General features: G+C 34.2%; 1 protein-coding gene across 1 annotated transcript in view; it reads right to left on the reverse strand.

Annotated features, from left to right (window-relative positions):
• The window catches only part of LOC110033393 (structural maintenance of chromosomes protein 3), a gene marked incomplete at its 5' end in the record, with an annotated part of 51,250 nt that overhangs the window by 31,100 nt on the left and 9,570 nt on the right, over positions 1–10,580 (reverse strand).

Genomic DNA, 10,580 nt, shown 5'->3' on the forward strand with positions numbered 1-10,580 from the left:
TGCTCTAGCGGGTCAGCCACCACCATCAGCAGCACAGCCAGCGCCCAACCCAACCAGCACGATAAAGGCAAAGAAATTTAAGATATCACCAGAAATACCCATCAACTAAAGTGAGCTGATTTGGTGGCTACTAAAATATGTGCAAACTGGCACAAAATCATATAAAAATTATGGAAGATTCACACGCATACCCACTCAATTCTTATGCATTTACATATCTAACACCTAAACTTCAATTTTTACATAAATACCACATCACCTATGCATGGAAAGGTGTGTTTCACTTTTTAAAAGTTACAATGATGGTAGTATTTATGTGATAGGTAAGATTTAGGTGTTATAAAGATAAAAAGTAAACTTTAGACGTTACATATGTAAATTTATAAGAATTGGGTGGCATGTATGTAAATAACCCAAAAAAAGTATGGGGGCATTTACCTGAATACCACCCAATTCTTACATGCTTACATATCTAAAGCTTAAACTTTGATTTTTTTTTTACATTTATTGCACCCAAATCTTTCATATCACATCAAAAATATCATTATTTTGACGTATAAAAAAGTAGCAAATATGTAAAAATTGAAGTATAGGTGTTAGATATGTAAAAGGTAAGAATTGAATGGTATGCATGTAAATCTTCCTAAATTAATTCTATAGAGGAAACTCAGAAAAGTTTAAAAAGCACCCTTAAATTATAAAATAGACAACTTTAATGTAATTCGACAACACCTGCCAAATTACATCAGCCAAAAATTTACCCTTTATCACAATTTTCAAATAAATTCGATGTTATTTTTCATTTCGGCATAACTGACCTCCCTCAATTTCTGAGCAGCCTCATCCATCTCTTTCTCCAAAATTATGTATTCAAGGGATCTGATCTTCTTATCAAGCTGCTGATACTTCTTCAGTTCTTCTTTCTCTTCATCTAATTCTCTCAACCTTTCCTCCAAATAATGAACAACCTGATCAATCTGCTTTCTTTTATTTCCTAAACAAGAAAAAAGGATTATAATAAGCCATAGAGAAATCTTTCATGCCAAGCCACTCTATGAACATAAAAACAGAACTTGCCAGTTTCTTGCATAATTTTCAAACTCTCGCGCCGTCTCTCCTCATATACGCGTGTTCCTCCAATCTCCTTCAGTAAATCTAAACGCTCGGAATCTTTCATTAACGTAAGAGACGCGATCTGTAGAAACTCATCAAATGTCATCTCTGTCATTTGGCATACTAGCACCAAACAAATATTAAATCAACAAACTGTGAAACTTATACCTTCCCTTGTTGAACAACATAATATGGGTTAGATCGAGAAAAACCAGCGCTTTCCAGCAAATTCATCACTTCAGTTTTCCTGTAGAAGTTCCCAGCCAGAATGATTATTTTTAGGAATATTTACATACATACCACTCAATTTCTATGTACTTACATATCTGAAACCTAATCGTCAATTTTTACACAAATGTCATCTTTACATACGCATGAAAATATGTATTCCACTTTTCAAAAGTTAAAATGGCGGTTCTTTTATGTGATGGAAAAAATTTGGTGGTATAAATGTGAAAAGCAAAATTTAAGTGTTAGATATATACATACATATGAATTGTGTGGTATGTATGTAAATGCCCGTTAATTTTATTATAATAATAATAAAATTGCACAACACGCCGCTTGAAAGGAACGAAGAATGGGATTTACGTGACATGTTTCCCATCCAAGAAATATTCATCCTTCTTGACACCAATAGATCTACGCAACCGAACCTCCTCTTTGTCAACCTAAAAGACAAGAAAACCACGAAATTAGCATAGCCAATTAATATAAAAGCATGAAACATAAAAATATAATATATTGAGAGTTTTTTATCCATAAATTATAGTAGAAAAACTCTGAATGTCCCAATTGGGCCAGTAGATAATAGTTGTGAAGCTCGGATGTCATCAGCAAAAAATAATTATGTGCTTGCTACTATATTTCTTGTTTAATAAAATAAAATTAACTTATTAATTTAGTGTAAACTAATAATAATAACTCTCATTTAGAAAATAAAATAATAAATATAGCTACGAGGATGCAGGACAAGTGTCCCATGTCTTGATATTATATTCAATAAGCTGCAGTTATCAATGTTTCAAGCTTTTTTAAAATGTCCAAAAGAATCTTAATAAGATATTTAAGAAAAAAATGCAAATGTCGATCCCCATAACATTCACAAGTAAACTGATATTTAAACATCTATCCATAAAACCTTGTTTATCTTGATCATGAGTGCCATAAATCTAGCATGGTTGCTTGAGCGAAGTTTTTAAAGATGTCCAAAAGTATCAATATGGATGTCAAGCTAGATCAAGAGCCAAAATGCAGGCATAAAAAAAGGAAGTTTACATACGTAGCACACAATTCTTATGTATTTACATATCTCATACCCAAACGTTCATATTTACATACATAACACTTTGGTGCATTAAATCTATGCATGAAAAAATACATTTCACTTTTTAAAAGTGGTAATAGTGCTATTTTTCATGTTATATTAAATATTTGAGTGCTATGTGTGAAATATGAAAGTTTAGGTGTGAGATATGTAAATACATTAAAATTGGGTGTTATTTATGGAAATGCTCCAATAAAAAATGACAAGTATCTAAAGATAGCTGCCATATAGTTTCACCTTCGCATATGTCATCCTGTAAAAAAAAGGCACCAAGAGATCATCCCATCTGAGAACATAAACCATACATATGCTTGGACACATCACAAAAGTGGCATGCATTAGAAAAGTGGAAGATATACATACATACCATTCAACTCCTATGCACTTACATATCTAAAACCTAAACGTCAATTTTTACATACATACCATACCACCTTACCAATGCATGAAAAGGTGTATTCACTTTTAAAAGCTTAAATAGTGGCATTTTTATTTGATATGAAATATTTGGGCCGTATATACGTAAATAGTATAGTAAAATTTAGGTGTTAGATATATAAATACATAAGAATTGGGTGGTATGTATGCAAATGGCCCGAAGAAATTAAGGATGTAGAAGCCAAATCATAGCAATTCTAGTTCAACAACTATTTTCCCGTTCACGAAGATAAGCACAGACACCGTTGGAACCTCAATTAGAAAATGCAAAATGTCCTAAAATTAAAGTGTTAGTGGCAAGCTAAAATATGATGATGGTGATGGTAATGTTATAACTGTTGTTTAAATGTAGAGTTTGAAAAAGATCTAATAAATCTCAAGTTAAGATTTAGCAGTAACTAGAATTTCTTAAGATATGAAGCATAATTAGTTTATCAAGATCATTGACTTCTTAGTAAAGACTACAAAATGGGAAACATGGATTCAATGTAAATTCAAATCTTACTCCAAATCCTTTCTGAAGTTCAAGACAGACATCGTTAAACTCAAACCGATAAAGCATATAAAAATAGGGGCATTTACATGCATAGCACACAATTCTTATGTATTTACAAATCTCCCAACAAAACTTTCATATTTACACACAGCACTCGAATCTTTAATATCAAATCAAAAATAGCACTATTATGACCTTTTAAAAGCAAAATCCACTTTTTCATGCATAGGTTTAAAACACCGAAGTGCTATGTATGTAAATATAAAAGTTTAGGTGTGAGATATTTAAATACATAAAAATTGTGTGCTGCGTATGTAAATTTCTCATAGAAATAACATTAAGAATAGATTACCGGAATACGGTTGTCAGAATTATCAAATACTATCTCCACAAAGGCGGATACGACCTGGTGGCCAGCACCTTCCTGATGATATCAACCAGCAAAATGAAGAAATTCAGTCCTAAAGTCAAATGGCAAAGCAGAAAAAAATGGAAAAACTAAATAACTTTGAATACATGGAGGAGTGCTTGTCTATCTTCAGTGCGTAAGTTCTGGAAGAGATCACTGAGGACAAACCGTATAGCTGAAAATTTTTCAATTAAAAATCAAGAGTGAACAACCTTAAAATTAAGAATAACATGGCTTTAAATTTAAAAAAAATAGAGTTAAAACATATTTACCGTGGAAAAAGTTTGTTTTTCCAGATCCATTGGCACCAACTGAGAAAGTAACAAAATGAATGGTTAATGATTGTGAGCATCAATAGTTCAAAGAATTGTTATGGATAAAATTCATCTGAATAAAATCAAGCGGAAAATAAAAAGGGGCATTTTCATACATGCATACGATGCTTAGATATTTACATATGTCACAGTTAAACATCCATATTTACGCGCATAGCAATCAAATTTTTAATATCACTCAAAAATAGCACTTTAGCACTTTTTAAATGTGAAATACACATTTTCATGCACGTGTTTAAAGCACCAAAGTGCTATGTGAGTAGATATCAAAAGTTCAGGTGTGAGATACGTAAATACATAAGAATTGCGTGCTATATATGTAAATTACCCAAATAAAAAATGGTTTGTCCCAAGCCATACAGGAATTCCGCCAAAAAATTATGAGAACTACACAGCCATGGTTCAAACTCATTCCATGCACAGCTTTAACTACAAAATAAATAAGAAAAAAAATTGCCAAAAAATACAAAGGTCATAAATTCACTAGGTAAAAGATGTTGATTTAATTTAACAGTCGACTATTAGACAACTAGTAAACTTGATTCTTGTGATGAAAATGACAATGTCTATTGTTTTGAAAATGTTAGAAGTATATTGAGCAAGTTTAACTTGCTATAATGTTGATAATCATCAGATGATTTCATAAACTGTTAAAACAAGCATATAGTTCTCAAGTTTGCATGTTTGATCCTTGAATTTGAAAAATAGAATTGATAATTGTTATCGGAAAGTTGACCGCTGGATATTTAGTTGCATTGATGAACTACTGATTTACAGGATATAACACAAAAGATAAATGCGTGTTCAAAAAAAAAATAGCTGGTTGGAAGGGCATGTTCATTTTCAAGAAACTTTTGTTTCGTTGTAACATCTCATTCCATTGTAAAGTACAATAAATGCATGTGTTTTGACTTTCTTGGGAGTTTAGTACGAAGTAAAAAGATATGGGGTACATTTCTAAAGATTTTAAAATAACCTAGACAGGTGTCTTTCGAGTAATTATGGATTTGCTCAAATGCGGCCAATCCAAATCCATTGGTTTGTGTTGCACATCAACCCTGAACATATTGTTGGTGAATCTAACCTACAACACCATCCATGCAACCAAAATAGGTCCTAACATGCACTGTCCCAATGATGCCCCCCTTGTTGTCCCCAACACCACACCCATCATCCCTAACCCCACAACAGTGACCCCGACTTAGCAACCACACACCACAGTCACCCGATCCCTGCCCATCAACCTAGCCGTGCCCCATACAAAAGTCAAAAAATGTTGTATTCATTTTTCAACCTACCATACACCAAAAAAAGGATTCCATTAATTTATTTTATAGCCAACCAAACAACCTTAAGACAACAAAATGCAATTTATTTCATTTACCCTGCATTGGGAATATGCATGCATCTTAAATTGAAACCAAATAGCCCCACAATTTCCACACATTCCCCTCAAGAAATTACATGTTTAAAAGTAGAATGATTGGAATCGTATTATAAGTAAACTAAAATCAGGAAGATCGTGTAAATTTATTTCCAAAAGTATACAAGGCTTGCATCAAGTACCAAAAATTGTCAACCAAAATTATGCTTCCTATGGTAACATTGTTTGATTGTTGTGATATTCAAAATAAAGCATTCAATATGAATATATAAATGAATAAGCTCCTCTACACAAACATTCTTCGTTAACATGTTATCGAAGGAGGATCTTTAGTGATCATGGTCAAAATAGATGGCCACTTGGGCGAATCCCACCAAAATTATCTTATTTTGTACAACCAGCACGATTAAGTGATCAAGGCTTCAAGGACCCACATGTAACTAATATCAAGCCAGCATATCAACAATGCCGGAAAGAAAAATTTCAAGCTTTAATGATGCAACAACACAATTAAGTCTCGTATCAACAAAAAAAGCCAAATCACCAAGGACTATCATTTCAATAAACAAGCAATGGAGTAGCAAAAAGGACTAATAATTCCATCATTATTTAGCACAGTTTATCCCAAAATTTCCAAAGCCCCTCGTTGTTTTGTGGATTGGGCTGGGAACAAATACTTGTAATTATTACAAGTTTGTTTCAAATTTATTTTTAGATTTTTATCTCCTATAATTGTAAATGGAAAGACCATGTATGCCTAATGTATTGATGTATTTCTTTCCAACTCTAATGTGATTGATTCAAATTGCCGCAAACTCTCAACATTCCCTACCTTGCTTAATATCAAGCATGGTTGACCCTAAAATTTCCAAAGGATGAGGGGTTTGTCCTCCCCTCCTTGATTTGTGGATTGGGTTGGGAACAAATACTTAAAATTATTATAAGTTTGATTCAACTTTAATTGTAAAGCGGAAGACCGTTTAGGCCTAACACTAGTGTATCGATGTATTGCTTTCCAACTCTAATGCGATTGATTCAAATTGCTAACATCAAATAAAGAGAGTTCTAGTAGCGTCCTCCAAAGTCTTCACCCTTGTGATGGTTTGGAGTATGGATTTATATGAGTCGGGTCGAGCTTGAGCTACCCTTAGCTTGAGCTTGAGCTTCATTAATTAATTGAGTCCGAGCTCAACCTTGATCTTATTTCTACAAGTTTGAGCCGGCTCACGAACTAGATTTTTAATTATGGAAGAGATAAGACAATATTAATTCAAATTGTGTAATGAGTATTTATGAAATAATTAATAAGAAATCACTTGAAATAAAATATACATTTTTTAATAGTTTAAGGAAATTTTCTTTAATTTAAATATATTTTGAGTATAATTTTATTAATTATTTTTCTAAGCAAGCCGGCTCATGAGCTAAAAAATCAAATCGGGGGCTGGCTCGAGCTTAGCTTGTTAACTCATTCAGCCTGGTTCATGAGCCACTTATCGAGCCCTCGTGAGTCTACTTGGTTCACTTGACTCATTCAGCCTGGTTCATGAGCCACTTATCGAGCCCTCGTGAGTCTGCTTGGTTCACTTACACCCCTGGTTTGGAGGGTGCTACAGTCTCCAATCATGCATATGTTAGTTGAAACAGAATAATGGCATGTACCTTTCAGCCAAAAGCATTCATTTCCATGAATTTTACACACTGAGAGTTTTTAGAAGCAGGTATCAATATTAACATGCAAAATCTAGAGAAATATAAGCAAATTACCAACACAGTTAACTTTGGGACTAAAAGGATCCGTGGAGACCTCCTCCTTGTAACTCTTAAATCCTTCAATAATAATCTGGACAAACACCAATATGAGACAAGATATCAAAACCGAACTAGACCTCAAACCAAAAACCATACAAATATCAATTAATCTGCTCCAAAATCAGAGACCGAGGAAAGAAGAAGTTCACCTTCTTAATATGCATTTTCAATCAGCAACTAAAGCACCGCCTAATACCTGCCATTAAAAAAACAAAATTCAGCACTTTAATAGCTTCCAAGACAATTAAAGCCAAAATCCCGCTACAAAAAAAATTAAAAATGCCAAGCACAGATGAATTTCCATGAAGCATTAACATGGTAATCACATAACTCATTTTTCAATAGGCAGAACCCTAATTCGGTGATTAAGGTCTTTCATATACTTTCCTTTACTAATAACCACTCTTGCTCCGCAGCTTGTGGAGCTTTTGAGTTATGCACAACGCAAACAGAAAATAAATATATACATGAAAGGGGATGAGTTTGAGAAGAAATCTGGAGTTAAGAGGAAGGTGAATACCAGCGCGAAGCAGTACTCTTGCAGGGATCGATGAATCCTGGTAGAATTTCAGAAAGTGAATGAGAACAAACCCTAGCTAAGTAGAAGAGACATGAGAGTGAGTCGGAGGGAAAGCCGGGTAAGCAGTAAGAGCGTGGGAAAGCGTATTTTGGAAGGAGAAAGATCGACGTCTTACCGAAATTTGACTCAAATAGCATAAATGGGATTTTTTTCCTCGATTAAAATGCTCTAAATTTAATTGAAGGTAGTTAAAAAGGGGACATTTACCAACATATCACTCAATTTTTTTTTATTTATATATCTAACACATAAATTTTAATTTATATTTTTATCACCCAAAATTTGTATATCACATCAAAAATATCATTATTTTAACAATTAAAATGTGAAATACATGTTTGTGTGGATAAGATGAAATATATATGTTGAATTTTGATTTGTATATGAATCACAGCCCAATAAGTAGAGCATAAGTCGGGAGAGATAGAAAGGGATAAAGAGATGAGTGAACAGTCATGAACGATATCATAATGTGTTTTATTTGTGAAATAGTATCTCCATTTTTAGATAGTACAATATGTTGATGTCACATTTTTTTCTCTGCTTTAAATAGAATTGTACATGGTATAATTGGTATTTTATATGTTTGAGCATGTCACTCAGCAGCTCTCTAGCTCGATAGATTGAGCCTTAACTAGATTTGAGTAGAAAAGATCACTTAGTCAGTTGAGATCCATTATGTCGTTCGGTTGCACTTGGTTGGTTGATTATAGCTCGATTGTCGATCCTTGGCTTCTTTTGCGAAGTCGATTGGAGATAATGGAGAACAAAATCTTCTCTTAAATCTATTTTCTCACCACAATTGCCTCAGATATTTTTTTTTTCTAATTTTCTGACTAAATGGCTTGTTATAGCATCATTTGGTTTCGTTGGCTTTCGTCTCATTAGTCAGATCAAACAGCTTCACTTGTTTGAATAAATGTGCCTCATGGTCTTATGTCAGTATGTCATCCTTTCTCAAATTTTCTTTATCTTGACTCTTTGTTCCCCTGGTATCATAGCTAACACGTGTTTATTCACATATTTTAGCTTTCTATTCTCTTACTTCTTGAAAGTGGCGTTGCAAATATTAATATAAATTTATTCAAAAAATATATTGCGTTTATTCTTAATTGATGATTCAATAATTTAATTGCCTTGATTTATGCACATTTGATCCTTATAAATAGGTGTGATAAAACTCTTTGTGTTCCAGACTTTCTTTCCATCTGTTCTTATTTGAATGTTTCACTTTCCAAGTTCTATCACAGATAACATGTCAAATCTCTAGGTTGGTGTCTCCAACAAATATTTGCTTCGTGTTGCATTTGGGAGACCAAAGAAACGGTACCCCCGGAAGGTGAAAAGAAGAAAAAAATCATCATTAAGAAGAGAGCAGTGAGTGTGTTGGCAGATCAGGTAAGTCATCTAATTCATTCCTCATCTCTCAACAAAGAAAAAATCAAGTGACCAACCGACCATCAATTTGTCAACTCAACCTTTCGGTTGTGGCACGGGACTTGCCAATTGAACAGATTGCATAAGAAATTGTTTGTTCTCTGCCACTATCCCGAGCGCATGAAGTTATTATTGCTCTATCACCATCTGGTGAGAGCATCATATCGGTTACAAATATAACTGGGATTGACTTCAGTCTTGCTTGTTAAGTATTGATTTTTGATGGTTTCCTCTTCTTTACATTGTTATTTGATGCAGTTGGTCTGGTCCTGATAGTCCCGAGCGATAACTCGCCTACTGTAGACATTGGCAGGAACTCAACCATGTGCCAAGCTTTAAGTAGCCGGTGAGAATACAGAGCGACTACCTTGTTTAGCACTGACCTATTATTTTACAACAATCAATTATGCTTTGGTTTAAGGTCGCCCTTTTGTCATTGGTCAATAATCTTCTAGTCAATATAGCTCTGCACCTACTTGTTTGCCTTCTGGGTCAATCAGGATGGTTGTGTTCAATTTGCTTTTATTGGTAAATTCAAACTTCCATGGCTATAGAATAAAGTGAATGACCTGAAACTTCTCTATTCTCCTTGGGGTGGCACATTCAAACCATTCCATATGTTGTCTCCCATTCCAAGTCAAAGAAGATGCTATATTGGGTATTGGTGGAAACTAGGGAGGTCTATGGGTGCAACATTTGGTCCACAAGTATTTTGATGCGGTAATTGTCAAATGAGTGATGCAACCATATACCACCAAACATATCATAGAGGAGGATTGGTTCGCATCTAATGCTCAAAAGGTGGAGCGAGAGTTAGCGGTTGCTACCAAGGCCTCAAAGAAGAAGGCTCGTGTGGTCGATCGAGTTAAATTTACGTGCCCCAAAACTATTGGAAAAGGTGAAACTACCGTTGATGTTTATGCTGGAGAAGACTTATAAGGTCTGTAAATGATTTACTTTGTGTCTAATTCTTCAATTAAATTTTAAAGGATTGTCATTGTAGAACTAATACCTATCAAGAGAAAACTTGTTGTGTTTCCCGCTAAAAGTGTTGCGTCGATTGCAAATCCCTCGGGTGCCTAGCAACGAGGAGCTGAGAGAATGACGAGCCTGGTCTAGTCTTTCCAGCACAAAAGGGAGGTTATGATGGAACTATAAAAAGAAATATCTACCACGCCTTAGTCGGCCGCTCGTTCCTTCATCGATCTTCGTGTCATAAATGAAGCAAGTTTGCCCTTCTTTGGTTACC

This window comes from Phalaenopsis equestris, unplaced genomic scaffold, assembly GCF_001263595.1.
Source record: "Phalaenopsis equestris unplaced genomic scaffold, ASM126359v1 Scaffold001167, whole genome shotgun sequence".
Taxonomy (NCBI): domain Eukaryota; kingdom Viridiplantae; phylum Streptophyta; class Magnoliopsida; order Asparagales; family Orchidaceae; genus Phalaenopsis; species Phalaenopsis equestris.